The following is a 24858-nucleotide window of genomic DNA, read 5'->3' as shown; positions in this document are numbered from 1 at the left end:
TTACAACAAAGTAATTCCTTCAGAGCAGGACTTTAAAGGCTGCCCGACGTGCAACACAAAACCCAACCCTCTTGCAGTCAAGATAAGCGGCAACAGCATGCAGCTAGTTATCAGGGTAGCCCTGTCTGGCAAGTGTTTGAGGACAGCTATAGTTCCTTAAATTAATCTGACCAACCACTACCCACAGCATCTCAGCTCCTTTGGGGCAGGGGAGAAAGTTTCAGGGCTATTAAACTCCCCGAACGACCACCATAAAGAAGCTTAAGAATGAACTCTCAAAACTGGATACTCTCATAAAGAGCCAACCTTCCACACAAACTTCCTCGTGGCTGGACTTTACAAAAACTAGACAAGCCATCTACAACACACACTTTGCTTCTCTACAAAAGAAAAAGGACACTAAACTCTCGAAACTACTACATGCCACAAGGGGCCACAATAGTGGCTCCCTTAACCCACCCAGCAATATTGTTAATCTGTCCAACTACACTCTTAGCCCAGCAGAAGAATCTGTCCTATCTCGGGGCCTCTCCTTTTGCCCCTCCACCCCCACGAACATGATACAGTTCTGTGGTGACCTCGAATCCTATTTTCGACGTCTCCGACTCAAGGAATATTTCCAACACACCTCTAACCAATGTATTAACCCACAGGGACCTTCCTACCAACACTACAAAAAGAAGGATTCTGGGCGGACTCCTCCTGAAGGTCGAAATAACAGACTGGACTTCTACCTAGAGTGCTTCCGCCGATGTACACGGGCTGAAATTGTGGAAAAGCAGCATCACTTGCCCCATAACCTCAGCCATGCAGAACACAATGCCATCCACAGCCTCAGAAACAACTCTGACATCATAATCAAAAAGGCTGACAAAGGAGGTGCTGTCGTCATCATGAATAGATCGGAATATGAACAAGAGGCTACTAGGCAGCTCTCCAACATCACTTTCTACAAGCCATTACCCTCTGATCCCACTGAGAGTTGCCAAAAGAAACTACACCATTTGCTCAAGAAACTTCCTGAAAAAGCACAAGAACAAATCCGCACAGACACACCCCTGGAACCCCGACCTGGGGTATTCTATCTGCTACCCAAGATCCATAAACCTAGAAATCCTGGACGCCCCATCATCTCAGGCATTGGCACCCTGACAGCAGGACTGTCTGGCTATGTAGACTCCCTCCTCAGGCCCTACGTTACCAGCACTCCCAGCTATCTTCGAGACACCACTGACTTCCTGAGTAAACTACAGTCCATTGGTGATCTTCCTAAAAACACCATCCTAGCCACTATGGATGTAGAAGCCTCTACACCAACATTCCACACAAAGATGGACTACAAGCCATCAGGAACCGTATCCCCAATAATGTCATGGCTAACCTGGTGGCTGAACTTTGTGACTTTGTCCTCACCCATAACTATTTCACATTTGGTGACAATGTATACCTTCAAATCAGCGGCACTGCGATGCGTACCCGCATGGCCCCACAGTATGCCAACATTTTTATGGCTGACTTAGAACAACGCTTCCTCAGTTCTCGTCCCCTAATGCCCCTACTCTATTTGTGCTACATTGATGACATCTTCATCATCTGGATCCATGGAAAAGAAGCCCTTGAGGAATTCCACCATGATTTCAACAATTTCCATCCCACCATCAATCTCAGCCTTGACCAGTCCACACAAGAGATCCACTTCCTGGACACTACGGTGCTAAGAAGCGATGGTCAAATAAACACCACCCTATACTGGAAACCTACTGACCGCTATTCCTACCTACATGCCTCTAGCTTTCATCCAGACCACACCATGCAATCCATTGTCAACAGCCAAGCTCTACGATATAACCGCATTTGCTCCAACCCCTCAGACAGAGACAAACACCTACAAGATCTCTATCATGCATTCTTACAACTACAATACCCACCTGCTGAAGTGAAGAAACAGATTGACAGAGCCAGAAGAGTACCCAGAAGCACCTACTACAGGACAGGCCCAACAAAGAAACTAACAGAAGGCCACTAGCCATCACCTTCAGCCCCCAACTAAAACCTCTCCAACGCATCATCAAGGATTTACAACCTATCCTGAAGGACGACCCATCACTCTCACAGATCTTGGGAGACAGGCCAGTCCTTGCTTACAGACAGCCCCCCAACCTGAAGCAAATACTCACCAGCAACCACACACCACACAACAGAACAACTAACCCAGGAACCTATCCTTGCAACAAAGCCCGTTGCCAACTCTGTCCACATATCTATTCAGGGGACACCATCATAAGGCCTAATCACATCAGCCACACTATCAGAGGCTCGTTCACCTGCGCATCTACCAATGTGATATATGCCATCATGTGCCAGCAATGCCCCTCTGCCATGTACATTGGTCAAACTGGACAGTCTCTACGTAAAAGAAGAAATGGACACAAATCAGACGTCAAGAATTATAACATTCAAAAACCAGTCGGAGAACACTTCAATCTCTCCGGTCACACGATTACAGACCTGAGAATGGCTATCCTTCAACCAAAAAACTTCAAAAACAGACTCCAACGAGAGACTGCTGAATTGGAATTAATTTGCAAACTGGATACAATTAACTTAGGCTTGAATAGAGACTGGGAGTGGATGGGTCATTACATAAAAGTAAAGCTATTTCCCCATGTTATTTCTCCTCCCACCCCACCCCGCACTGTTCCTCAGACGTTCTTGTTAACTGCTGGAAATGGCCCACCTTGATTATCACCACAAAAGGTTTTCCTCCTTCCCCCCCCCTTCCTGCTGGTAATAGCTCATCTTACGTGATCACTGTCCTTACAGTGTGTATGATAAAACCTATTGTTTCATGTTCTCTGTGTGTGTATATAAATCTCCACACTGTATTTTCCACCGAATGCATCCGATGAAGTGAGCTGTAGCTCACAAAAGCTTATGCTCAAATAAATTTGTTAGTCTCTAAGGTGCCACAAGTACTCCTTTTCCTTTTTGCGAATACAGACTAACACGGCTGCTACTCTGAAACCACCATAAAGCAGTCACTGATGAAAGGCATTACTGACAATCATGTCTCCTAGGCTGCGATCATGTCATCTCACAGACTAAGTAGGGTCTGGCTGGGTCAGGATTTGGATATTCTTTGCAGGTGCCGTCTTCAGATAAGGAGGTTAGCAAGGGGCGGATAAAATTCCACGCACCAGGACAGCATTAAGCAGCAATGGGCTGTTAGAGGTGCTTACCAAATCACAGCCATGCCAGCACTGATGTCCTGGACAAATAGCAGCCCAGTGACGTTCTGCCTACCTTTACTCACCTGGCACTGGCGCTGGCATTGTGTTTCTTCACTTTGCTTCCCCGAGTGTTGTGCAGCATTGCTGTGCCTGGCTACTCCACTCCCGCAGTCTCTGCACTGTAGCGACTGGCTAAGCAGGGTGTTTTTATACCTGCACTGCTATCACCCAAGAAGACCCACAGGTCATGGAGAGCTAAGGGAAGCACTTAAGGAAGCCAACTTTATGCAATGCTATGGAAGTGAAAGTTGATGCATAATGAAACAGCCCTTGGAACAAGGCAGAAAGCAACACCTGTTCCCATCTTCTGATTTGCCGTTGTGTGTTCAGCCTCTTTCTCCTAGTTCTGTGAAAAGCAAACGTGTCACAAAGTACTGTTTCCACTGTTCGTCTCTTGAAGGGTCCAACTGTACGTTGGCGCTGTGCCCTGTAATTGAGGGAGGACTGCAAAGAGAAGCAGAAACCAAACTGATCCGGTGAAGAAGAGACGGGAATCTTGTCCTGAACTATTATTGTATTAGACTAGTCACTTCCAAAAGGCAGAGTCAGGAGGAATGTAATTCTCAAAGTCAATTGCAATAAGCAGCACCTATCAACGTGCCAGTTATGTGGCGCTCAGCCTCAGGCTGGCTCTGTGATGCAGCTGGGCAAGCTCAGAAGCAAGCGGACCAAGACAGAAGCTGAGCAGGTGACCCAGGGAGACACAGCAAGTAGAGCCAGGAACAGAATCCATCCTCTAGCCACTAGACCACAATCCCCTCCCAAGCCAGTCTGAACTCTGATCAGCATGACACACACGCTTCTAAGAGTCAATACACACAAACTCATCTAGATAAGTCTGCCCACCTGAATGCTCTACACTAGCTGCCCCAAAAAACAAGTTCAGTACACACAGGGAAGAGCATGCCTGGAAGCTAGAAACGAATGAACATTTCCTCCACCCTCCCCACCACATTCTCCTGAAGCGAGAATTATAAATTAGCCTCCTGGAATAAGGCACTCAGAACTGTCCACTAGCTTTCAAGGCTCCTCTCACCGGAAGGCAGCCGAGAAACAAGTAGATTAAAAAGAAAAAAAGTGGGAAAAAAATCCCATCTAAGAATCCTTACGGAGCAAAGATAAAGTCCTATAAGGCAGTAGTTCTCAGCCAGGGGTCCATCAAGCATGGCTAGTGTTAGACTTGTTAGGACCCAGGGCTGAAAGCCAAAGCCCCACTCTACAGGACTACAGCCTGGGGCCCCAAGCCTCACCACCTGGGACTAAAGCAGAAGCCTGAGCAACTTAGCTTCATGACACCCCCTGTGGCATAGGGCCCTGGGCAGTTGCCCTGCTTGCTATCCCCTAATGCCGTTCCTGGCTTTTTTTATACAGAAAAACAGTTGTGGCACAGCTGGACCATGGAGTTTCTATAGAATGTTGGGGGCCTCAAAGAAAAAGGTTGAGAACCCCCTGCTATAAGAGAATGCAACATACTCTGCACCAAATACGAGCTAGGTATTACTACCATCACCTGGTACTCCTGGGGGAATTCTGCGCCACTGCACGTGCATAATTAATGAGCCACGCATATTTTTAATTATTTGCGAAGAAAAAAAACTTCTGCTGGAAAGTTTCTGCAGATCCTCCTTTTGCCCACCAGAAAGCTAGTGGACAGTGGCACCAGAACAGAGCAGCCTCCTCCGCCAGCCCCAGGGAGAGACAGACAGAGTGGGGCTGCTGGCGGGGGGGGGGGGTCACAGACAGGGGCTCATAAAGGCTAGTGGGGAGGACAGACTGGGGCAGGGGCTGAATAGGAGTGGAGGTGCAGGACCACAAGGGGGAGGGAGATGTAGGGCCACGTGGTGCAAGGACACACAAGGGTGCAGGGACACATGGGGACAGGGGCAGTGTGCCTGACTGAATGGGAGAGGCTAGGGGTCAGCTACGGTCTGCCTGGGGGACACTCTCTAACAATCCCTCCCCACCCCCCATAAAAACCTGTTCCATACTTTTCCCACCCATAGCCAATTCCCCTCCAAGTTCACGCCTAAGCTCCTTCCCAGCAATCCCTCATCTCCTCCATTACCCCTGACTTCCTCAAGCCTTTGCACTGCTTCTGAGGGGTGTGGGAAATACGATTCTGTTCTGTATTGTAGTTTAAATGAATTATTACTCATAGTTCTGTACTAATATGCCTAGTAAGGAATCTATTTCTCAAAAACATTTCCTGAATCTTTTTATTGTTATTTTGACAAATAAAATATGCAGAATTTTACAGAATTTGAAAATATTGTGTGCCAAAAATTAAAAATTCTGCGCAGAATTCCCACAGAAGTAACCTGGGAGCACCTGGAGATAATTTCTAGGCTAGTGGCACCCAAGCTTTAAATAGCAGAAAGGCCTCTTCACTGCTGCAGCACTACCAACCCCATCGCTAGTCAGCCCCCTGCCCCCCAAATTATGATGTTTAAAAATCCATTATTTTTCAACAAGCAGGGGGGAGGAAGGGAGATTATTTACCCTCTGGCTTCAGCTTTTAGGGTGCACTTGGGTCCCGCTGTCAAGCTTTTTTCTTAAAACATGCAGGTAAGAAGCTTACTTTTTTGATAAAGGAAAGCTAAGGATCTCACCTAGCCACCTGCCTCCAGGAGCTGGGGCTTTAGACCCGCGTTAAAACTCATGAGAGTTAGGGGCACTGAGTTTCCAATGAAGTTGCACAGAGCTATCGAGAGACCTTTTTAAGGTAAGCATGGTAGGTACAATCACCTTTATTAGAAAAAAAGATAAGCAGGCTTCAACCTGAACAATGAGACCTACCAGTTAGTCCATTGCAGATTTTGAGAATGTGGTACCAGAGACATCTCTACTGCCTGCCACTGTCCACGTCCCTGCCCCCACTGCGGATATTAATGGTATGCTCTTGCATTGTTTCTGGCAACACAGGAAGTAAATTGCTACACACATGTATCTACAGTTACACAACAAAGAACGGTCTCTGTTCACAGCACACAGCATTGAAATGTGCTTTCACCACATTCAGAAATTTATATATGCACCTATCACCAAGGAATGTAGTTGCCTTGCATCAGTAAAATCATTCAAATCAAATACCCGCTCCCTATTATGAAGTTCAAACAAAACCCTGCGCCAACAGACAGGTCTTCTCTCTTGAGGTCTGTCGAACTCTGGATTTGACAAGCCCCCGGAGGGAGCAGGTCACCAACAGACAAGAACCAACAGGGGGTGTGACCCAACTGGGATTAGCACTCAGGATCTGCTGTGCTGCAAACACAGCACTTAAATTTAAGCAAAAATCTCTGTTAGTGCCTGTAGAATTGTGATGGACAGTAATGATGTAGCCTTAAGCAGGCCAGCCACTAGAGCAGTGGTCCTCAACTTATTTACCATTGTGGGCCACATATGCTGCTCTCTATGTGTTATGGGGGCCGTCTACACAATATATACACTACCTGTATGGCCCTGAGAATGTCACATGGGCCGCAGCTGTGTGCTGATTGGGCCGCAAGTAGCCTGCGGGCCGCGGATTGAGAACCACTGCACTAGAGGGAGATATAACCACACACGCAAGTGCAACTACGAGCCAGCAGAGGACAATATATCACACACCTGAGCACATTTCCCCCCAGCCTGGCCAACACGTCCCATAGGCTGCCATTTGCCTTGGAAGTGCCTCATCCAACACTGATCAAGCCTTCTTTATTTATTGGCTTTTCTTTGGCGCTCATCTCCATGGTATCTAAACACCTCAAAATCCAATGAATGTATCCTCACAGGGATAAAGAAATATCACCCCCATTTTACAGATGGGGACTGCAGCACAGATATTGAGTGCCTTGGCCAAGACCACACAGGGAGTCCGTAGCAGAGCCAGAGACTGAACTGAGGTCTCTCAAATCCCAGTACAGCGACTTAACACAAAGTCATCCTGCCGCTGCTCAGCTTCCAAGTTCACCCCCTCCCCATCCTGCCCCAAGAGAGAAACACTAGCTGCTCATCACAACCATTGCTGGTCGCTTTCTTGTAGGCTCCACTGAAATGTGAATGACCACACACGAATTTAACTAGCCTTAAAGCTAGGCACCTATTTGCTTTCAAGCTCTCCCCCTGTCACCACCACACTTTCCCTTTTGCATTTCCAGCCTCTTCCCTACATGTCTTGGCCAACACCCCATCTGCACCCTGATTCCCCTGCCAGCTCCTCCCTCCCGCCTCCACATGACTAGCCAGGGGGCAGAGCCTGATGCAGGGGGGCTGTTGATGGAGCCACGAAAGGACTGGAGCAGCCTGTGCACGTACTCATGCCCCTGCTCAGTGGCACCATCAGAGGAGCAGAGCCTCGGAGTGTGCTGTGCTGCAGTTAGAGGGGAAGGCAGGCAGGCAGCCGGGCAGGAGCGGCAGTGACCTTCTGCATAGCAGATCCCTATGGGGGTCACTCCCTTGTTGCTTGCAAATGGAGCAGAGGAGCTGTGGGAATAACACTGCCCATATAGCCCCTATAGGCATGAGGCCAGCAGTGCCCATCCACCCTACTTCTCAAGCAGCTCTGCCTACCCAGCCAGGCATTACCATGCTAAGCCTTGCAGGGCAGACAAGATCGAGCTTCTGATCCTGGGAAAGCCATTTGCTCTCAAGTAGCCAAATGCGGCCCCTTGAGTGGCAATTCAGGGAGACTCGGTCTGAATTGTAGAACAAACTCTGGGAGTAAACAAACAGCTGTGCAGGTGGCAACCTAAGGAGGGCTGCTGCCACCAGCAGAGGGCAATGAGGAAAGCAGACAGCCAGTTCCCAGGGGAAGTAAGTTCACTATATCGGAAAGGGCAGAGACAACCCGTACCTGCTGGCAGTGGGGGCAGAGTGAGAGCAGCAGCTTCAGCAAGTGTTACTGAAAATGCTCAGGCCACGTGAGCATGCTCAGTACAAGTCTGAGGGAGTATGTGACCCCGTGTGTCCCTGCCACGCGCAGCCTCTGGAGAGAGTTCCCAGGCTCCCAGCCTCTTTTTTTAAAGCGTTTATTGTTTGTATTACTGTAGCGCCTAGGAGCCCTAGTCATGGACCAGGACCCCCTGTGCTAGGGGCTGTACAAACACAGAACAAAAAGGCAGTCCCTGTCCCAAGGGGCGAACAATCTGAGTGTAAGATAGGAGACGACAGATGGATCCAGGCAGATGGCGGAGTACTTGTCATCATTACAGCTATCACACGGGGGGATATTCCCTGCAGCGGCTGCCTTTTCAAAAATACCCGCCCCCAAAATGTATGGGACACCACAGTGTGGTGGGGGCGTTCCTGGAGCGACAAGAAACTTTACATTGCACCCTCAGACTCTGTTCTGAGCGGGCCCTCCTCGGAGAACCACCTACGTTCCCGAAACAGCAAAGTCTGCATTCCTCAGGCAAAGCTACAGGCTTGCCCAGCGTTTGACAGTGTCCGAGCGCTTCTCTCATCTAGGGAAACCTCACGTCAGACAGAACAGATGCTTGTGAAATTCTTTTTTTCCTCCCCCAAAAAGGGAGCTCACGACCAAGCACCAGGGAGCAACACCACACTAAATTCTGGGATAAGTGAACTAGGAGAAGGTTATACCGGAAAAAGCATCACAGAACAAACGCCCAGACGGCCACTTTGCCACAGTGGGGAGGTGCAGGAGGAGCCAGGAGGAGTGACATAGCTGATGTGAGCAGTCGCAGGGCCCTGGCATGAAAAGAGCAAGACATCTGTGAGCAAAAGTCCCCTGCAAGGGCCAACCCCATTTAGCACACCGCACATCCGGCTCAGCAGCCATTACCTTTCACCTGCTGCGAGGACAGGCTTCTTTACCTTCCCCCAAAAGAGGCCAGGACAGCAGTGGGAGCTGGACCACATTCTGCAACAGCTTTGACCACTCATTCTTCGAGGGAAATTGCCCCCCAATCCCACCCCACCTCAAAAAAGTGGTGAATTCCTCTCATTTTGTGCGGGATGGTCTTCACAAGTGGTTTGATGTGGTGGGCGGGGGGGGGGGGGGGGGGGAAGAAGGCCAATACTGTTCCAAGCTCTAGCCCCTGCCCAAGTTCTGCCCACTCATGCCAAAATGAGGAGCTCGTCAGAACCCTTCTTAATAGGAGAGTCCCTCTTTTTTGCATACCATGCCCCAGAATGAAATAGTAAAGCTGACATTGAAAGAGACATTAGGATTTAGAATCAACCTCCTATGGCAATGAAGAGGGGACAACGCAGGCCTGGCAGCTATTGTTACAGGCTGTTTGGAGATTCAAGCAGACCTTGCTGCACTGGTTTGTACAGGATTTTGTCAGTCCTCTTCACAACCAAAAATGGCTTAAAGGCTCAATACTGGCTTAAAAATTAAGGTTTAGATACTGGAGATTCCAGCTTGTCAAGCCACTCCAACTCAACCCCCAGTGTCTCTCGCTCTCCACGGCTGTCCTTTTATTCCCCTTTCCAGCTATCTTTAGATGACAAAACTGTCTGAACAGGAAAGCACATCAAAGGTGATGTACACACTGGGGTAAGTTACGGGCTGAAGGGCAGGATGGCAGCAGGACAGTGACCATAACAGAGGTGTGATGTGGTGCAACATACAGTAATTCCCTGTACAGCCTCTTTGCATATACTTCTGCCCTCCTATTGGTTGTTTTTCCTGCTGCCTTCCTGCCCTTCTGCCTCCTTTGCACGATGCTAGCATTCTACACGAGGACTGTACATTGCATTCGCTTGCCTTCATATTTGCATGTAAAAACCACAGCACTCACCTAACAGGCAATACAAACACTAAATGCGCACATGCACGACCCCTTAAAAGATCATTAAGGTTGCAAAACCAAGCATGCAGAAGTTAGGGAATGCCAGAATTAAGGTTGCCTGGCTCTTCTCGTCTGTGGGCCCAGCAGGAGGGGCATTCACAGCAAAAAAGAGAGAGAATTCTGGGGTTTGGACCTACACTCAGGCTGGAGCAGCCAGAAACCACAACTGCAAGGAAAGTCCTGCTCAACCCCAGACTGGAGCATGCTCACTGCAGATGGAATCTTCAGGGAATTTAGCTGCGAAGCTCCAGCAAGTCGCTACATGCGGTTTTTCAAATGCTGAGGAAACTTGGCCAGATCTGCACGGATTTTCATGGGGATGACAAAAGGTTCATCCCTGGACACAGGGATCACCCCTCGCCAAATTTCAAGTCCCTGAGCCAAACCATGGGGGCACTAGAGCTTCTAAAAGAAATCTGGTGACCTCTCTTTTTTTAAAACATCGCAAAACATATTTTTCCTTAGCCTCATTCTCTGAAACTGCTGAACTGGTTTGCCCGGGGGCGGAAATCAGCGTGAGGCAGACACCTGGCATGAAAAGTTTCAGCCCAAACAGTTAAAAGTTTGGCCAAGTTATAAGCAACTGAAAACAGAGTGGCCGAACAACCTTAACAGATGGCAGTATTCTCTCTGCCTACATTATATACTGTAAGAATTGAATATGGTATTGTGCTGGAAAGGGTTAATTATTTTCAGTAAGCAGAGCTTCCAGTTCACATCTGCACACGTCAATAATTCCTTTTAAAATAGCTTAAGAAACGTACTTTCTTTTTTTTTAAATACACACACTTACATATGCGCAAAGCAAGGGTTATGAACCAATGCAAGACTTTCTCAGAATGTAGCCAAACATCTGAAGAGCTCTGGAAAGGAGCCCTAAACCACAGAGTTTCCTATCTCCAACATATCTGAAATCCCATCAGATCCAAGAAGCCACTTTTTGACCCTGGACAAAATGGGGCAGGGGGAAGGGGAGGAAGCCTAGTGAAAACCGGAGACCTTCTTAAAATCACTGCATGGAAAGGGAACTACCCCGGGTGTTCTGAATCTGCTAGTGACTGAGGTCATGTGGAAGGGTTTAAGATTTAAGTCCCCCTAAGGGACTCATTTCAACATTCCTATCTTTCCTGAGAATGCCCCTTCTTTTAGGGTTAGAGCTCCCCTCTCCCTTCCCTATAAGGGCTGTTTTACTGATGTGATTTAATTACTTGCTTTGAAATTCAAATTCTCAGCAGAGTCCAGGGTGGTCTCTCCATGTCAGCTCCCATTACAATTTATGTGGACATATGTGCATCTGAAATGGCACACAGCATTCCAGTCTCTGGGGTAGGACAGTCTCCCCTCTACCTGACAATGTCTGCACCCAAACGAGACACTTAAAACTTTCTTTAAAAAAAAAAAATTGTTTAATTCATATGGGATCTTCAGGAATGGATTAATGGAGAATATTCCTCCCAGCCAACATGAACCTGTCATGCTGCCAATGTGATTTAGAAGGGAAAACAAAAAACAGCTGAAGATTTTATTTATTTATTAACCTTGAGTGATTTCCTTTAACCCTCTGCAGAAATGCAGAGGACATAAAAACGGCCATAGAGGGTCAGACCAATGGTCCATTTAGACCAGTAGCCTCTGATGTGATCAGCCACACTATCAGAGACTTGTTCACCTGCACATCTACCAATGTGATATGCGCCATCATGTGCCAGCAATGCCCCTCTGCCATGTACATTGGCCAAACTGGACAGTCTCTACGTAAAAGAATAAATGGACACAAATCAGACGTCAAGAATTATAACATTCAAAAACCAGTCGGAGAACACTTCAGTCTCCATGGTCACTCGATTACAGACCTAAAAGTCGCAATATTACAACAAAAAAACTTCAGAAACAGACTCCAACGAGAGACTGCTGAATTGGAATTAATTTGCAAACTGGACACCATTAACTTAGGCTTGAATAAAGACTGGGAGTGGATGGTCATTACACAAAGTAAAACTATTTCCCCTTGCTTATTCCCCAGCCCCATTATTCACACCTTCTTGTCAACGGGCCATCCTGATTATCACTTTTTTTCTCCTGCTGATAATAGCTCACCTTAATTGATCACTCTCGTTATAGTTGGTATGGCAACACACATTTTTTTCATGGTGTGTGTGTGTCTATATCTTCCTACTGTACTTTCCACTGCATGCATCCGATGAAGTGGGTTTTAGCCCACGAAAGCTTAGGCTCAAATAAATTTGTTAGTCTCTAAGGTGCCACAAGTACTACTTGTTCTTTTTGCTGATACAGACTAACACGGCTACCACTCTGAAACCAGATCATGGGTTTGCATCCCTGACCATCTTGGCCAATAGCCATTGACAGTCTTATCCTCCTTGAACTTATCTAATTCTTTTTTGAACTCAGTTATACTTTTGGCCTTTACAATATCCCCAGCAACGAGTTCTACAGATTGCCTATGCACTGTGTGAAGAAGTACTTCCTTTTGTTTTAAGCCTGCTGCCTATTAATTCAATTGGGTGACCCGCAGTTCTTGTGTTTTTTTTTAAAAAGTACACAACACTTCCCTGTTCACTTTCTGCACACCAGTCATGATTTTATAGATCTCTATCATATCCCCCTTCAGCCATCTCTTTTCTAAGATGCACAGTTCCAGTCTCTCTCATCTCTCTTTGTATGGAAGCTCTTTCATATCCCTAATCATTTTTGTTGCCCTTCTCCGTACCTTTTCCAATCCTAATATATCAGTTTTGAGATGGGATGACCAGAACTGCATGCATTATTCAAGGTGTGGGGTACCATGGATTTATATAGTGGCATTATGATATTTTCTCTTATCTATTCCTTTCCTAATGGTTCCTAAAATGGTTAGCTATTTTGACTGCTACTGCACATTGAGCGGATGTTTTCAGAGAACCATTCATGATTCCTAGATCTCTTTCTTGAGTGGTAACAGCTCATTTAGACGTAACCATTTTGGAAAACATAATCCTAACTATACATACAATGTGCATTACTTTACATTTATCAACACAGAATTTCATCTGCCATTTTGTTGCCCAGTCACCCAGTTTAATGAGATCCCTTTGCAACTCTTGGTAGTCAGATTTGGATTTAACTATCTTGAGTAATTTTGTATTGTCTGTTAATCCCTTTTTCCAAATCATTTATGAGTATGTTGAACAGAACTGGTCCCAGTATAGATCCGTGGGGGGCACCACTATTTATCTCTCTTCCTAAAACTGACCATTTATTTCTATCCTTTGTTTCCTATCTTTTAATCAGTTACTGATCCATGAGAGGACCCTCCCTCTTTATCCCATGATTGCTTAGTCTGCTTAAGAGCTTCTGGTGAGGGACCTTGTCAAAGGCTTTCTGAAAGTCCAAGTACACTGTATCCACCCTTATCCAGATGCCTGTTGACTCACTCAAAGAATTCGGATAGATTGAGGCATGTATTTCCCTTAACAACAGCTGTGCTGATCCTTCCCAAACACATCATGCTTATCTATGTGTCTGATCATTCTGTTCTTTACTACAATTTCAGCCAATTTGCCTGGTACTGAAACTGGGCTTACTTGGCAGAATCACCCCGAAGCCTTTTTTTAAAAAAATTTGGTGTCATAGTAGTTACCCACCAGTCATCTGGTGGGGGCTGATTTAAGTGATACCTTACATACCAGATTTTCAAGAAGCGCTCAGAACCCCAGCACTCCCAGCTGGGTGCTCACTGTGGCTGAGAGCCTAGCCATTTCATTTAGGTGTCTAAATGGGAGCGGTGTTCTTTCCAAAAATCTGGCCTTATATTCACTAACGCAGGCTGAGTTTGGAAAGAGCAAGGATCTCAAAGGTAGCAATCAGCAGTCTGGGTCTAGAGCGGTTTAGAGTGGCAATTTATGACATCGGAGCTTTGTCATAATGAAGTGCACATGTGCACACTAAAACATGTGCACTCCACCAGCCACTGCTAGATAGGACCAGAAATGCTCAACTGGGCATGATAACCTGAGCACTCCTTTTAGGGATGGGATCACATGAGCCTTAGACGATAACCCTGTTTGGGCAGGTCTTCATTGCACAGTTAGCCTGGGTGGTTGGCACTTGGGTCGAAGCCTAGCGCGAGTGCTAGCAACCATGCTGCAAAGACCTACCCAAGTTACTGCTCCCTGTCGGGTGGTGCGCTCCCTAGGTTTGTCACTACAGCTTCTGCGGGCATATATCATGGTTCTTTGCACTGCACTAACCGGAGCTTCTCTAAGACCCAGGGAATTGTGGGAGAACTCGTCTCTTCTTCTGGGCACATAGGGCAATTATGGGACAGCACTGGTGCCCTAGCAGCAGTGGAGCGATTTAGCCTGCATCCCCACTGCAAAGCGGATGGGTTATCACCCTGAATGATAGCAGAACCTGGGCTCTCACCCACCTCCCCAGCCAGGCCAACTAGCCTGGGTTAAAAGCGTCAAACTCAGGTGAAAGGGTTGTGTGTGTGGATGGGAGAGGGGATTAGGGCAACACCTGGGCTAACTGCAATGAAGAAATACCCTTTATGCCTTCATCAGCACCTTGAGGAGAGGAGCAGGGTGATGGAAGTCAGGCTTTGCTCAGGTAAAATGCAAGCTAGAAGGGCGTAATGTTTTAATCAGTGAGAGTAATTAACCTTGGTGAATTGTTCCAGTGGGTCGTGGTAGATTCTCCATTACTGACAATTTTTAAATTAAGACTGGACGTTTTAAAAAAATGTGATCTAGGAATTATTGGGGGAAGCTTTCTGGCCTGTACTTGTGGCACCTAAGAGACTAACAAATTTATTAGAGCATAAGCTTTCGTGAGCTACAGCTCACTTCATCGGATGCATTTGATGGAAAAAACAGAGGAGAGACCACCACCAAATGCATCCGATGTTTTTTCCACCAAATGCATCCGATGAAGTGAGCTGTAGCTCACGAAAGCTTATGCTCTAATAAATTTGTTAGTCTCTAAGGTGCCACAAGTACTCCTTTTCTTTTTGCGAATACAGACTAACACGGCTGCTACTCTGAAATTTCTGGCCTGTGTTACACAGGAAGTCAGACTAGGTGATCTCACAATCATAGAATATCAGGGTTGGAAGAAACCTCAGGAGGTCATGTAGTCCAACCCCCTGCTCAAAGCAGAACCAATCCCCAACTAAATCATCCCAGCCAGGGCTTTGTCAAGCCTGATCTTAAAAACTTCAAAGGAAGCAGATTCCACCACCTCCCTAGGTAATGCATTCCAGTGCTTCACCACCCTCCTAGTGAAAAAGTTTTTCCTAATATCCAACTTAAACCTCCCCCACTGCAACTTGAGACCATTACTCCTTGTTCCGTCATCTGCTACCACTGAGAACAGTCTAGATCCATCCTCTTTGGAACCCGCTTTCAGGTAGTTGAACGCAGCTATCAAATCCCCACTCATTCTTCTCTTCTGCAGACTAAACAATCCCAGTTTCCTCAGCCTCTCCTCATAAGTCATGTGTTCCAGTCCCCTAATAATTTTTGTTGCCCTCCGCTGGACACTTTCCAATTTTTCCACATCCTTCTTGTAGTGTGGGGCCCAAAACTGGACACAGTACTCCAGATGAGGCCTCATCAATGTTGAATAGAGGGGAACAGTCATGTCCCTCGACAATGGTCCCTTCTGGACTGGAAATCTATGAATCAAGTTACAACGTGAGAAACCTAATGTTGCTCTGTTCCTTTGGGAGAGACTATTGTGTGTCAATGAACACAGTGGCAGTCACCAAACCACCTGAAACACATCCAAGGGAGACTGTTAAAGTTACCAAGCATTTGTCTGTGCAAGAACTGTACTGTTTTAACTCTACTAGTATATAGTTAAATCACTACAATGCCCTAGCATGGACGCTGTCCTATTGGTATGTATACCAGTACTATAACTGGACCCATTTGGGAAGGTGAATAAAACTGCACGATTATACGGCACCTTTATATTGGTACAACTGCCTCCATTCTAAGCATTGTACCAGCCTAACTATTTTGGAAGGGGAAAAAAAAAAATCCCACTCCTAATTATATCAGTACAAAAAGTGTGTTTTGACCAGACCTTAGAGTAACAGAAAGATTACTTGTGGCAGTGGGAAGAGTGTTATTTTTGTTAACTAACTAAACGTAAGTTGCCCAGCAGTGTTTACAACTCAAATATTGAGGAACCGCACTAACGTATGAGAACCTAAAGGTAAAAATCACCAAGAAGGTTATAGTCTTCCTATAGACCTAGTCCAATCTGAGAGAATTGCAGGAAGTTAACAGTATAACTAGGGAACAATGAACTAGATCGAAGTGTTTCACAGTTATTAAAAACATAGAAGGTCACAGTACAAATAAGGATATTCTTTAACCTGAAAATCCCCTTTTAAACAATCTTTCCATGTAAGGAAAAGCAACAAGGAGATCCACGCCCTACCTAATTTAACATGAATGTCCTCGTAAACCCAGACAGATCCACTGGCTGTTCTCAGCAATTTCATCTCCATTTAATGGCTTCTATTCTGCACCAGTTCTTCTCAGGCACTATCCACGATTCATATCTGCAAAGAGTAGAAAACAGATCTCTCATTTACAGAGGTCCCAGATTACGCTATAAACATTGCGACCAATAGAAGCAGAGTAGTAAACATATCTTTTACTCATGAAAACCTCACCAGAAAGTTTTGTGGTTTTTTTTTTTTTTTTTTAATGTTAAGCATGGAAATTCCTACTTCCAGGGACACCACCTTCTTAGGAGAACACTACTGTAAACATCTTTTAAAATCCACTGTTGTGGCAATTTTCAGAGTAGCAGTCGTGTTAGTCTGTATTCGCAAAAAGAAAAGGAGTACTTATGGCACCTTAGAGACTAACAAATTTATTAGAGCATAAGTTTTCGTGAGCTACAGCTCACTTCATTGGATGCATTTGGTGGAAAAAAAACCCCTCTAATAAAACTCTAATAAATTTGTTAGTCTCTAAGGTGCCACAAGTACTCCTTTTCTTGTTGTGGCAATTAACACCCAAGATCATTATCACTGGGAAAGATTAGAGAAACTGGGGATACCCTGACCAGACAAAAAGAAAAGGAGGACTTGTGGCACCTTAGAGACTAACAAATTTATTTGAGCATAAGCTTTCGTGAGCTACAGCTCACTTCATCGGATGCATTCGGTGGAAAATACAGTGGGGAGATTTATATACACACAGAGAACATGAAACAATGGGTTTTATCATACACATTGTAAGGAGAAAAGGAGTACTTGTGGCACCTTAGAGACTAACAAATTTATTAGAGCATAAGCTTTCGTGAGCTACAGCTCACTTCATCAGATGCATTTGGTGGAAAATACAGACTAACACGGCTGCTATTGTAAGGAGAGTGATCACTTAAGATGAGCTATTACCAGCAGGAGAGCTGGGGGGGGGAGGGGAGAAAACCTTTTGTAGAGATAATCAAAGTGGGCCATTTCCAGCAGTTAACAAGAACGTCTGAGGAACAGTAGGGGTGGGGGAAGAAATAACATGGGGAAATAACAGAGGGGCATTGCTGGCACATGATGGCATATATGGCCCCTCTGCCATGTACATTGGTCAAACTGGACAGTCTCTACATAAAAGAATAAAAAGACAAATCAGACGTCAAGAATTATAACATTCAAAAACCAGTCGGAGAACACTTCAATCTCTCCGGTCACTCGATTACAGACCTGAGAGTGGCTATCCTTCAATAAAAAAACTTCAAAAACAGACTCCAACGAGAGACTGCTGAATTGGAATTAATTTGCAAACTGGATACAATTAATTTAAGCTTGAATAGAGACTGGGAGTGTATGGGTCATTACACAAAGTAAAACTATTTCCCCATGTTATTTCTCCCCCATACCCCCCCACTATTCCTCAGACGTTCTTGTTAACTGCTGGAAATGGCCCACCTTGATTATCACTACAAAAGGTTTTCTCCTCTCCCCCCCCCCCCCCCAGCTCTCCTGCTGGTAATAGCTCATCTTAAGTGATCACTCTCCTTACAGTGTGTATGATAAAACCCATTGTTTCCTGTTCTCTGTGTGTGTATATAAATCTCCCACTGTATTTTCCACCGAATGCATCCGATGAAGTGAGCTGTAGCTCACAAAAGCTTATGCTCAAATAAATTTGTTAGTCTCTAAGGTGCCACAAGTACTCCTTTTCTTTTTGCGAATACAGACTAACACGGCTGCTACTCTGAAACCTGACCAGACAACAACGTGTTAAAACTACAGTTTGCCTTGTCTTCACTAGGATTCAAACATGTTTTAAAAATACACTTTCTTCCTAGTGTACACGTGACCTACATGTATGCACAGGATCCCACACAATAGAGACTGATCTTCACTGGGGCTTTTAGGTACTACTACAATATAAAGTCCTCTGCCTTCCCACTTCTCTGGCACTTTTAGCACAAACCAAGGAAAGAATTGTTCCATCCCTGCTCCAGAGAGCTACTCTCCTTAGTATCCACCTATTAGAGCTATTACATCCTATCTGTATTCGTTACCGTAACTTCCTCATTTACTAGACATGCAGCAGAATACCACGGAAGCTTTACTTACATACACATTCAATTCCTTCGAAATTATCACTGTAACTGGCAGAGTTAATGCAGCCGGCCAGGAAGTCCAAGTGTCCTCGGCGATACATCCCCTCCTCCTGCCTCGGTGAACAGTTGAAATATTTGCCACCCAATCTTCCTTAAAGAGGAAAAACCCCACATGAGGCAGATGCAAATCACAGGGGGTTAACGTAAAGGAGAAAATCTCCCATCTCTGCTCCATTCCCCTTACAGTTCAGTCTACTTTAACCACTGCTAATCACAGTGCTTCAGCCATGATCCACCAAGCACTTAACCATGGGAGTGTCCTGGTGACTCTACCCAAAGTATGGTCCCAGGTACCAGAGTATCTCAGCACCGCACAATGCATTTATCCAGCAACGCCTCCACTGGACAAGGAAATACGATTATACCCCCATTTCACAGTGGCACAGAGACGCCAAATAAAAGACCCGCTGGAGCCTGGGCACCGAAACCCAGCAAGGGGGAGCCCTCAGAACGCCTACACTGTTATTTTTAACCCTACAGCCTGAGCCCTGTGAGTCAGGTCAGCTGACCTAGGCTGGGCTCTGAGACTCAGTGCTGCAGGTTTCTTTGCAGCATAGAGATACCCTTGCCCAAAAGAAACCTATGCCAGAGCAGGGAACTGAATCCAGGTTACCCGAGTCCCAGATTAGCACCCTAGCCACTGGGCAATCTTTTCCAGGACTGCTTCCATGTTTTGTTGAATTGGGGCCTGTATGCATTGAGATGCCACAGTGACGGGTGAACTACAACCACCTTAAGCAAACGGAGCTCTTGTGGAGGGCAAGGAAATGAAGCGAATCTGGAGTTTACAGGCCAAGCCCTTGGAGGTAGGCTCCAAAACACAAAAACAGACAATGTAACAGAGGTGACATCCTTGTGGGTTTCTCAAACTGGCCCCTCATAGATGCCTTGTCCAGTTACTCCCTGAAAATTCTCCTCTAGCAGAGACACATGGCGAGACTGTTGCCATTTTGTCCATGCCTGGAAGAAGCGGGGGGTGTCAGAATTGGACACAAAAGGGAAAGGTGAGACTCCTGCCTGCCCTAACTGCAGTATTACAGGGAGACAGGAGTCGAGCACCCCTTCTTCTCAGTTTCCAAGATAGAACTCATTTATTCGTAGGTCTTGTCTATACCAGAGACGTTGCACCAGTTTCTCTGAAGTGATTTTAAAACTGATGTAGTTAAACCAATGCAAACCCCTAATGCAGACAAAACTCAACTTGCATTAACTCTAGCTCTAAGTCAGGTCAGCAGGCATCAACACAACTCTTCTTCTATGGAAGTGGGGTGCCAAACATACGGCTTTCAGGCCACATCTGGTCTGCCCGAAGCATCTGAGTGGCCTGCATGACATTTACATTGTACAGACTCTCAGCTTTCGTTTAAAAAAGGGTTTCTAACTTTCATGGCTATGAAGAAAGCCTTCCAAAGTGAACATTGGACACATGGATGCAGTATTGCCTTCCTGAGCCTACAGGCAGGAACAACAGCTTGGAGAGGTGGAACCACCTCAATCCCCAATGGATCACATGGGAGCATCAATTTAAATGAACCTGCTGTCAACATTAACAATTGCACTGCTGATCATTTTGGTGGATGGAGAAAAGCCCAAGGGGTTGGGTAGTGGGAAAGTACACAGGGAAAGAAATCCAGTTGGCATAATAACGGAAGAGGGAGACAAAAGAAAAGAGGATGGGCAACTTTAGGCGTTACCCCAGGGGTGCCAGGTGAATCACTCCCACCTGTTTACAGAGCAAGGGAACTTTGCCTATGTCCTCTGGGGGAAAACTCACTCAAAATTACCATTTGCTGGCAATAAAACTGCCCTACTCCAGACTCCGCAAGCCCTGTGCTTCCCTCTGCAGGCTAGCGATTTGCACAACCCAGCCCTTAAGCTCCCTAAGGGAGTATCTGGGACAAAACAGAGAACGTGGGGCAAAAATCTATGGCAATAACCCCCAGAGTTCTGCTCTGACCCAGGGCTCAGGTTCCTCCAACCAGCCTGTACAACCCACTTTATTCTACTCGGATGCCCACTCCCTCGACTTCTGAGCACCGCAATGCACACACATTCGCCGCCTCCATGGAAGCAGTGCCCCCAGTTCACTAACTTCCCCTCAGTTCACCACACTACTTAGCACACAGAACTTGTCATGTCTATAGTAAAACAGACCTGACAAAGCTCAAGATAAAGATTCAAATAGAAGCCAGGATGAGGATCGGAAACACATGGTTATAGATAAAAGAAAAACACAAAATGCCATCGAGAGCCTGTACTAATTAAGGGGTTCCTTTCCTGCCTAATAAGGTATTTCTCACCCAATGGTCAGTCCGTCCAGTGCTGTCTGGCCAAAACAGCTGGGATCTACTATTCACAAGACACTCCCACTGGCAGCATTACCTCCATAATGGAGCCCATCTTGCGTCCTTGTTTCTCCTATTATACAGTTCCAGATGTTTTGTCTCATTTCATAACCAGGGCATTCCGGTAACTTCACTTGACCATCATGGTCCCCCTATTCAAAATCCTTTTCTTGGGCTTGTTCACACTTTGGAAAGGCCCAAGCCCATACCTTGTCTAGGCTGTCAATACTTGGCTGGGCCGGGCCGAAAGATGTCAACTGTTCTCAGTCTGGACCAAGTTAGCTCGGAGAACCACCCTGCCCCCGGTGACCAGTTTCACCCCCAGCAGGTTTGGAACGCGCCATTCTACATGTTACACAACTCTTCAAATATTTTCCCTACATACATCTTGCAATAGCCATGACAACCAGCGAGTTCTTCGTTTTCGGCAGACACCACATGGGCCCTTTCGGGGAAATAGCATGAAAATGGCCATCGCAGGGGAAACGTGCCCAGCTGGGCATCTCTAGGCAAGTCCCTCAATATAGACTTGTAACCGTGTACCCGTCTGTTGCCAACATGGGGCACTTGACTCACAGAAAGGAAGGAGGAAAAAAAAAGGGGGGGCACGCATATTTGCCCACCAGGTGATATTAAAGTCAAAAAACTTGAACAGTAACTATAAAGTTTAACTACCTACAAAAGCCAGATTCTACCCTGGCTCGTAGTGCAACCCTCCCATTGACACTGGGGGCATGTGGTGGTGGGGGGGGGGAGGAGCCTGAATTTCTGCCCTGGCTTACAGACCAAGGACTGGAAATGGAATTTTGCCTTTTCAACTGAATGAGTGCAATGCCCTGTCTTGGTGGCACTCTGAGGAAGGGCAGTCGTCAGTGTGTTGATGGAGCTTTGATGGTCGACCCAGGATCTGACAGCTCAACCTTGCTATCCCACCCAGAAGCTATCAGACATGACAGGGACCAGGACTGCTGGCTTGGTGGAAGACGTGTGAACCAACCAACTCTCATTTCCCCCATCCTCTGAACACAGACCTGGTTGAGGCTCTATCCGGGACATCCCCCCTCTATCCTTTGTTTTCAGCATGGCCACAGCTCTCACTACCTATAGTCCTTGGTTCACTTCTAACTTGTGGGCCTGTGATAGCCCCTCTCTCTTCCCTAAACCACCACTGCCTTTGAAGATTTCTGTGCAGGGCTCAGTGGCTCTGACACGCTGCATTTCAGCTATGGCAGGACACTAGCAGAGTCCCCAAAGGCAATTCAGGCTGCTCCAGGCAAACAGCTGAAGCCAACCAGAGGGCAATCCGTAAAGAGAGTTTGGACAGCCTGAAAGTTTATGAAGGTTTATTTTGACTGTTGCAACTCTTTCTTTGGCTCATTCACTGCAGATCAGCAACATCCAATGCTGACAGAGTACAGCACTTTGCATCTGTAAGTCACAGAATACTTTGCAAGTGCAAGTGAGTATTACCCCCATTTTAAAGACACGGAAGATGGAGGCACAGGAAGATAAAGTGACTTTCCTATGGGAAGAGAGGGAGACCGTGCCTGTGTGACACTGACAGACGAGGTGCTAGCTCATGCCAAGGCCCCTAGGACTCATTGAACACTGACAAATGCATAGCTGGAAACCAGCTGGCTCACTGGTGTGTTAGCATTGTTCAAATAGGTGTTAGATTTATAAAAAAACTGTGTTTAGTCTCTGTGAAATGCCTGTAAACTGCTGCATGCATTAATCCACTAACAATATCTATATTTCATGTGATATGGTAATATTTAAGCGTTTGCTCTGTGACTATGAAAGTGTTTGCTCTGAAACTATAAACCCACAGTCAGGAGAAAAGCATTACCAAGTGTGAAATACAAGTTAACCACAAGAAGTGTCATCTCCTGCTCAACAAAAGAAGGCCCACAGACATCAGACAAGACTCTGAGGAACATCACTGGATAAAAGACTTTGTTGATTGCTTCCCCCCACACCCATGAAGAGGAGATGTGCACAAACACTTGTCCCATCCGCTTGAGTTCTGGGGGAAGGGAATAAAAATCCCTGTCAAGACAAAACTGTTCTTTCTCTGCTGCTTGAACTCTGAGCCAAAGCCTTCTAAGCACAAGCAAGGGATCCCCAGCTGTTTAGCTGCCAAATGCTGTACATGTGACTGAACTGCATGACACATAAAGCCAACTGCAAACCCCTCATTCCCAGAATTTCTTCTCCTTATCCTTCAGAATTCTCTTTGCCCCAGGCTATTCCTACAGACCTGTATCCATAAAGACAAGAACCAGGAATTGTGCCAACCGCTGGTAACCCAGGCAGATTCCTTTGATGTCAGAATGCCTACAAAACACTGGTCTTTGGCCTGTACACTCCAATAAAATAAACATAACTTAACAAAATTATCACAGTCTATTTCAGTTACTGCTCTTTCTTCTGCCCTTGGAGCTTTACCACTAACCTTATCCGATGCCAATTTTAGCAGCTAGCAGAAGGAATTTTTGCCCAGCTGTATGGTATGCTGATGCCAAATTCCAACTACAATGCAGCTATAATACAAGTTTGAACAACACAAGGTGAACCCACTGGACGGTGCAAAGAAAAGTTTTAATGTATAAATTCAGCCTAATGGCACAAGCTCACACCTCAAACATCTGTGGCAAAGATGTACTTTACCTTTGTGACGACTACAAAGTTAGATGTGTAACCACCCATACGATGCACTGTATCCGATTCCTCCCTCTCGGTATTTGTTTTCTAATTCTTCTTTTTATCAGGTTACCTTACTTGTATATGCCAATAGATATTTCTTTAAACGGCAATCAGAATAGATGGCAAAGAAATTACAAACATCAAAGCAAAACTCCATTAAAAACATCAGAGGAATACATTAATAAAAACAGGCAAGATACACAGCTTTTGAGAGGAAATCTCAGAAATTGTTTCAGTTTTCTGAGGTAGTGGGAAAAGGAAATTCAAATTGTCAATATTTTAAAGATATCTTTACCCAAGCAAAAGTCTAATCAGGGTTGCCCTTCCCCGCAAAAAGAATGACAATCACATTGGCAAACGAGTGTTTAAAAAGGATCTAACATGTTGCTTTGATTTTCAAGGCAAAAACTTTTCAAATCTCGGGTAAAACTTTCAAAATTGCCTAAGTTAGAGAGCCCAAGTCCCATTTTCAAAAGTAAATAAGAACTTGAGAGATGAATGAGACTCAGGTACTTGTGAAGACCATAACTCTAGTCTCTAGAAATCAGTCTGTTAAATTCATATTTAAGCACCTAAACGGAAATGGCCCATTTTTCAAAAGTTAAGCAGACTAACTTTTAGACATGCAGGTGTGATTCTTTTGAATGAGGCAACTTTCAAATCCCTGTTCAGCATAAGCCCCTGAAACTGTTCCTCTTCGGCTCACAGCCATCAAATCAGGGTAGTTTCAAGTTAAGTAGGTTTTCAAGTTAAGAACATATAAAGTCAGAAAGCTGAAATCTTCATTCTTTTTTAAAAAGCAATTCAAAACTAGTGTGGGTTTAGAACATGGGCTTGTTTCCAGTTCTGAACTTTAAAAAAAGCTACTCAACCAAATTACTTCAGACTTGGTTTTAGGCTTTAAGTTTCAGTGAGATCTACAACATAAACCAGGTCTAAAGACCAATCTGTACAAAGAAGTTCCAATTTGTATCATAGTAGCTGGCATATTTGTAATGAGAGAGAGAGAGAGAGAGAGACACATTTTAAAAAGAGACAAGGTGCGGAAAGTAACATCTTTTATTG

General features: G+C 45.6%; 1 protein-coding gene across 5 annotated transcripts in view; it reads right to left on the bottom strand.

The window, feature by feature from the left end:
• PTP4A3 (protein tyrosine phosphatase 4A3) overlaps positions 1 to 24858 on the bottom strand; it is a 176891-nt gene that overhangs the window by 107890 nt on the left and 44143 nt on the right. For 2 of the 5 annotated variants that reach the window (XM_038390137.2, XM_038390136.2), the window contains one exon: positions 16541 to 16664. The exons of 2 other annotated variants lie outside the window; for them this stretch is intronic. The gene's annotated coding sequence lies outside the window, so the exon portion shown is untranslated. Of the gene's footprint in view, positions 1 to 16540; positions 16665 to 18695; positions 18834 to 24858 lie in introns of those variants that run through there. One more of the 5 variants, XM_043507270.1, reaches the window with a different exon arrangement.

This window comes from Dermochelys coriacea, chromosome 2 (genome assembly GCF_009764565.3).
Source record: "Dermochelys coriacea isolate rDerCor1 chromosome 2, rDerCor1.pri.v4, whole genome shotgun sequence".
NCBI lineage: Eukaryota > Metazoa > Chordata > Testudines > Dermochelyidae > Dermochelys > Dermochelys coriacea.
Note: the sequence above shows the minus strand (reverse complement) of the source record. Positions and strands in the feature narration are given on the sequence as shown.